Source organism: Canis lupus, chromosome 5 (assembly GCF_003254725.2).
Source record: "Canis lupus dingo isolate Sandy chromosome 5, ASM325472v2, whole genome shotgun sequence".
Lineage (NCBI taxonomy): Eukaryota > Metazoa > Chordata > Mammalia > Carnivora > Canidae > Canis > Canis lupus.
The window spans coordinates 42,825,859-42,832,361 of NC_064247.1; the positions used below are offsets into that span (position 1 = coordinate 42,825,859).

Here is a 6,503-nt window from a genome sequence, read left to right on the forward strand (position 1 = left end):
GAGATTCTTCCATGTTGGTGTATCTTTTTCATTGCTGAATGGTAGGTATTCCATTGTGTGCATATACCATAATTATTTAATTAATATTATTATTAATTTATTTACATTTTTACAGTAGGCTCCACACCCATGGTGGGGCTTGACCTCCAGAGCCTGAGATCAAGAGTCACATGCTGAGTGAACCAGCCAGGTGCCCCACCGTCATTTATTTCTCCACCCACCTGTTGGTGGGCATTTGTGTTGCCTTCAGGTTTTGACTGTTATGACTAAATCTTGAACACGTCTTTTGAACACAGTCTTGAACCCTCTTTTGGTGTCCCTACTGTAGCACTCCTGTTGGGTGCTATACTGGATCTTATAGAAAGTGTAAGAGAAATTGCCAGACCTTTTTCCAAAGTGCTTGCACCATTTTATACTCCTCCTAATGATAATCTTGAGAATTCCATTTGGTGTTGCCATCCTTTTAACTTTAGCCATTCTGATAAGTGTGAAGTGGTCTTTCGATGGCTTACATTTGCATTTTCCTGACGACTGATGGCGTTGAGCCTTTGTCAAATGATTCTTAGCTACTTGGATGCCCGTTTTATGGAGAACCTGCTTAAATGTTATGCCCATTCATTTTTCTTCTTTTTGATTTATGGGAGTTTTTTTTCCCCATAACTTGTTGTGAGTCCTTTGCCAGATATTTTTTACTGAGAATACTGTAGGAGAATTTTTTCTAACAAGAGTGCATTATATCATGGAGTTTGCAAACAAAAACAAGGCTGAGGAGTGAGTCATTATGTACAAGGAGACAGATTCTGGGGATAGAGAGGGCCTTGACCTCACCTGAGGCAGGGCTGGCCACAATCCTTAGCAAGCAAGATGTGACCTCGTATATGTCTCAGGTGACTTCTTTGTTCTCCAAAGAGCTTGTTCTGGACATTCCATGAACAGGCCATTCTGTTTCCCACTCTGGACCTTTGCTTGTGTTGTTGCTCAAACATCACTTCCTCCAGGAAGCCCTCATTGATGCTTCCTGGTCAGCCTAGGTCCAGGGGAGATTCCTCTCTGAATGAGTCCTTGGCAGAACCCAGTGTGCATGAGGCCTAGCGGAAAAGCCCAGGATCCACCCTGTTTTTGACTTCTTTCTTTCTCTCCTGGGTTGTAATGTCTATTAGCTTGCTTGGGTCTTTAAAACTTGCAGAAATCCTTTATGAAACAAGGCAGTAGCTTAATAAAAGGTAAAGTGAGCAGTTAACACACCCCAAGCTGAATGGATTTGCTTTATCTTTTGACCCTAGAGCATGCTGGCCATGAAGGAGACCTCGGGGATGGGCTGCTGAATGAAAGTGTGACCCCAGTAGATGAGCTGGGGGTGCTTAAAGACCCTATGGCTGGGAACTGCTGGGGCCACATGGAGACCAGGTCCTATGGATGAGGATATTATTTACTCAGTCAATCATTAATTCATTTTACAAATATCATATGTGCTGCCGAAGTGAGCACTATTCATTTGACAAATATGTATTGAGCACCTACTGTGTGCCAGGCACTATTCTAAGGGGACATCACAAAACAGACTGAGCTCCTTGCCCTTCACGAGCTTACATTCTAGCAGAGGGAGAGATAATAAGCAAAGAAAGAACTACATGGCCCATCTCATGGAGACCAATGCCCCAGAGATTCAGCTGGGAGGGAAATGGGGCATGCTTCTGAAGGAAATTTCACAGGGTTGCCAGGATATGCCTCAAATGACTTGGGGTCTCTTAAGATTTGAAGGAGGTAAGAAAGTGAGTCAGGCGATGTTGTGGGGAAAAGCGGTCCAGGCAGAGACAATAGCCAGTGCAAAGGCCCTGAGGTATGTTTAAAAACACATTGAGGCAAGTGGGGCTAGGGCATAGTGAGCTGGGGAGAGGGGTGAGGCTGAGGGGCCTGGGGGATAGATTGAGGATCCTCACTGGACACAGTGGGGCCTTTGGCTTTTAGTTTGAGCCAGGACCGAGCTATGGGAACATTTTGAGCAGATCAGGGATGGAGTCTTAGGTTTTTTCCTTTTCTTCTTAATATTGGAAAATTTCAAGCATATGGTAGATGTAAATACATTGAATAGTAAAATGAAGCCCAACGTACCCATCATGGCTGAGGTTTTTGTTTTGGGTTTTTTTTTAATTGAAAAAGTTTCAGATCATATTCATATATAGTAAAAAATGAGCCTTTCAGCGTATAGTTTTGAGAAGTGTATACCCTCCCATAGCTTCCCCCCAACCAAGTAATGAAAGTTTTATCATCCTCCCAAGTCCTCTGAGCCCCTTTTAACCTCTCCCACCTCTGATTTGTTCTCTGCCCCTCTTCTCTTGCCTTTTCCAGCCTGTCATAGAAATGGAATCATACAGTATGTGGCTGTGTCTGCCTCTGTCAGTTGACATGACGTCTTTGTGATGTGCCCAGGGTGCTATGCATGTCAGCAGTCTGTTCCTTCCCAAGGTTCCGGAACATTCCATGGAACTGCATAATGACCTCAGCTGTGAGGAAGCTCCTGCCTCCTTAGGGGTGGACCATGGAAAGGAAAGCTGAGAGGCAGGGGACCCTTCCACCACTGCAAGCAGTGGCAACAGTGGCCAGTGCTAAGATCTGCGGTTGTCACAGGTAGCTCATGGGCGTGAGCCCCCCCTCCCCCGCCACTGCAGTGTGTAGGCCAGGGGGACTGAAGCTTCACGAGGAGGAGACTCCAGGGGTAAAATGACCGATTTAGAATCTGAGCCAGTCTGTCTCCGGACCTGTGATCTTAGCCCCTCTAACTCATACCCCTGGGTCTCAGTTTCCTTATCTGTGAAATGGAGTTGATGGGTACGAGTAACCTCACCAAGCATCCAAACTTCCTGGCGTTGGAGGTTGAACAGGCCTGGCTCGTCCATCTGGGCCCCACTGTGGGACCCTCAGCCAGTCACAGGCCTTCTCTGGGCCTCCCCTTCCTTCCCGCAGCCTTAGCTAACCCCCAGGACCTCATCTCTGCCAGGCCTGCGTGGAACAAGAGTGGGTGGGGTGGGTGGGATGCCTTCACTGCTCTTCGTTCCTGACTAGATGCACAAGGGGTGCTCATTTAAAAGTTTCAGAATAAACCAAAAAAATCTCAACAGTATAAAAGCCCCTTGGAAACCTACCTCCAAAGTCCGCCATGCTCACAGGTTGGCTGCGTGTCCTAGACATCCGGCCTTCACTCACTCATTCATTCACTTGCTCATTCAATGTTTAGTGAGCCACTCCTGTGTGTGCTGAGAACAGTAACAAATAAGGTGGATGAAACTCCTGCTCACCTGGAGCTCTGCACACAGACTTTTCTCTAACAAAAATGTAATCAGATCATAACCACTGTTTTGTAGTGGGTTTTTTCCCTTTTAACAATAAACTGTGAACATTTTCCTTTGTTAATATATGGAAACCACAGATTATTCTTAAGAACGGTTTTTTAAAAGTTTTTTATTTATTAATTTGCTGGAGGATGGGGGAGAGCTTGAGTAGGGGAAGAGGCAGAGAGAGAAGCAGACCCCTTACTGAGTAGACAGCCCAACCTAGGGCTTGATCCCAGGACTCCAAGACCATGACCTGGTGACCTGAGCTGAGGGCAGACACTTAACCAACTGAGCCACTCAGGTGACACCCCCCAATTTTTAAAAAAGATTTATTTGTTCATGAGAGACACACAGAGAACAGCAGAGACACAGGCAGAGAGAGAAGCAGGCTCCTTTGGAGCCAGATACAGGGCTGGATCCCGGATCCTAGGATCACTCCCTGAGCCAAAGGCAGACGCTCAACCGCTGAGCCACCCTGGCGTTCCCAGGCGTCCCACTTTTCATTTTTTTAAAGATTTTATTTATTTATTCATGAGAGACACACAGAGAGAGGCAGAGACACAGGCAGAGGGAGAAGCAGGCTCCATGCAGGGAGCATAATATGGGGCTCGATCCTGGACTCCAGGATCACACCTTGGGCCGAAGGCAGACGTTTAACTGCTGAGCCACCTAGGCGCCCCTGCCCAGGTGCCCCTTTTAAAAGCATTTTTAAATTTAGTTTAGCAATATGTTCACATGTGTGAAAAGCTAAAGTAAAATACATAAGGGCAACCAGGAACAATCGGCCTCATGCCATGTCCTCCATGTGCCCGGTTCCCCACCGCACATAGGGAAGCAGTTTTATTTGTTTATTTTTTTAATGTATCTAGACTTCTCCACACAGAAACTTGAGTAAATACAAGTATATATTCTTTTTCTCCCATTTTTATTTTTTTTAATTTTTTATTTTTTTAATATATTTTTTTTAAATTTATTTATGATAGGCACACAGTGAGAGAGAGAGAGGCAGAGACACAGGCAGAGGGAGAAGCAGGCTCCATGCACCGGGAGCCTGATGTGGGATTCGATCCCGGGTCTCCAAGATCGCGCCCTGGGCCAAAGGCAGGCGCCAAACCGCTGCGCCACCCAGGGATCCCTCTCCCATTTTTAATCTGCAAATGAGCATATAACCCCGAAGTGGGGCATATCACCTACCAGGATGTCCCCAAGGCCCAGCCGTGTCAGTACATCGCTGTGTCCCTGCTCTACAGCTGCGCACTGTTCCATTAACAAAATCTCATGATGTCACTAACAGATGACGAGACCCTAACCATTCTCTTAGACACAGTCCTTTATTGATGGTTATTTGGGTCATTTCTAAATATAGCATCTTTGTCTCCACTGCTGATTCTTCTGTCTTAAAGGTACAGTAATTAACCAGTTCCCTGTTGTTGGGCATTTAGGTCAACTTCCAGTTTTCCACTGCATTGACATGAATGTTTGTACAGATGTTTCTGCCTACCTTTGCAACTGTCTTCTCAAAAATACATCTGCTACCAGCAGCATCTCTGGAGTGCTCCTTCGATGCCGGGCACTGCGCTGAGTGCTGTGTGATCCCATTAAATCCTCACACTCACCCGGGAAGCAGGGATTGTGCAAATGAGGGGACGAGACTTTGGAGAGGCTGAGAACTGTCTGTAGCCTCCTCAGTGGTAAGTCATGAGCTGGGCTTTGAACCCAGGTGAGGCTGAGTCCAGAGTCTGACACGCCAAGCAGAGGACAAGCCACCAGGTGGGCCTGACAGACAAGACCTTCCCGAGGGCACAGATGGCTCCTTCTTGAGAAGACCGAGCCTCTCAGCGATCATCTGGAGTAGATCGGAGTCGAAAGTGCAGTGGTGGCGGGGCCCAGGCAGGTTATGTGACTGAGGGAGACGGGATGGGTGTCAGACAACAGGGAGCAGTGTGGAGTGTGGCAGAGTGGGGACTTCCTGCCCCATCCAAAGTGGCATCAGCTACTCACTGAGTATCCTACATTGGAAAGCTGTCCTGGTTTTTCAACAGGAGCTGGAAATCAAATAATAAAGTCTTCTTATATATAAATGATGGCAATTGCTTAGAAAACACAATTATGCATGTTTTTTTTCTTTTTTTAAATTTTTTTTTCAATTATGCGTGTCTGCTGCTAACTCTTAAATGGTTGATGGGGAGAGAGAGGATCTGGGGAGTTTAACAACCAACCAACATGGCTGGGTGAAGGTCATGTGCACAGTCATTGTGCAATTCAGGCCATTTTTTTTCTGGAGATGTAAAATTTTCTCAAAAAAATATGGGAAAAGAAGAGACAATACCACTTAGAATAAGTGAATCTGGGCTGGATCTTGGTTCAAACAAAAAATCCAGTCATAAAAGATATTTTGGAGACAATGGGGTGCCTGGAATATGGATTACGTATTAGATGGAATTATAGCTTTTTTCTTTGATGGGATAATCGTATAGTGGTGACAAGTGAGAATGTTCCTGTTCTTCATGCTGAAGGGTTAGGAGTAAAAGGTTGTGATGGCAGCAACTTACCCTGGAGTGATTCAGACCGCAATGTATACCTCCACGTGGGAGCGAGAGAGAAGCGGGGAGAGAGGAGAACACTCAGCCGAGCATTAGCAACGGCCACCCCAGCCTTCAACTTAAGTGCTTGAAATTTTTCATAATAAAAATGTGTGTGTGTTCAAACTAGCCCCCTGTTTCCCATCTGTCACTTAACTCAATTAACCCTCATGCCAAATGAGGAGACTGAGGCCCAGGGAGCAGGAAGGAGCCCCGTTTTTATTGCCACTTTACCTTCCTAATTCATTTTCCTCAGCCAGTGTGAGGGTAGGTGTTTGGGCTGGTGGCAGTAGGGCACTTCCTATCCCTGAGTCTTTTCTTTCTCCCCCACCAGAGCTCTATGAGAATGATTCTGTTAGAGTCCCATTTTACAGAGGTGGAAACTGAGGCCTGGGGAGGGGAAGTGACTTAACTGAGTTGCATATCAAGTTGGGCAGGGAGGCTGGTCCTCAGGGATTCCTGGCTTCCCTTCTACACCTAGAGCAAGAACACTGACTTTGGAGTCAACAGGCCAGGCTCTGCCACCAGCTTTGCTGTGTGACCTGGGAGGCTGGCCTAACCTCTCTGAGCTATAGTTTGGGGTGAGGAA

The 6,503-nt window shown here is 46.3% G+C and overlaps 1 long non-coding RNA gene across 1 annotated transcript; it reads left to right on the forward strand.

Moving 5' to 3' along the window:
• The first annotated feature begins 2,457 nt into the window (after nucleotides 1-2,457).
• LOC112647222 (uncharacterized) lies at nucleotides 2,458-5,413 on the forward strand. The gene is made up of 2 exons (XR_003128198.3): nucleotides 2,458-2,628; nucleotides 4,775-5,413. It is a non-coding gene; the product is annotated as an uncharacterized LOC112647222 (long non-coding RNA).
• The last annotated feature ends 1,090 nt before the right edge of the window (nucleotides 5,414-6,503 follow it).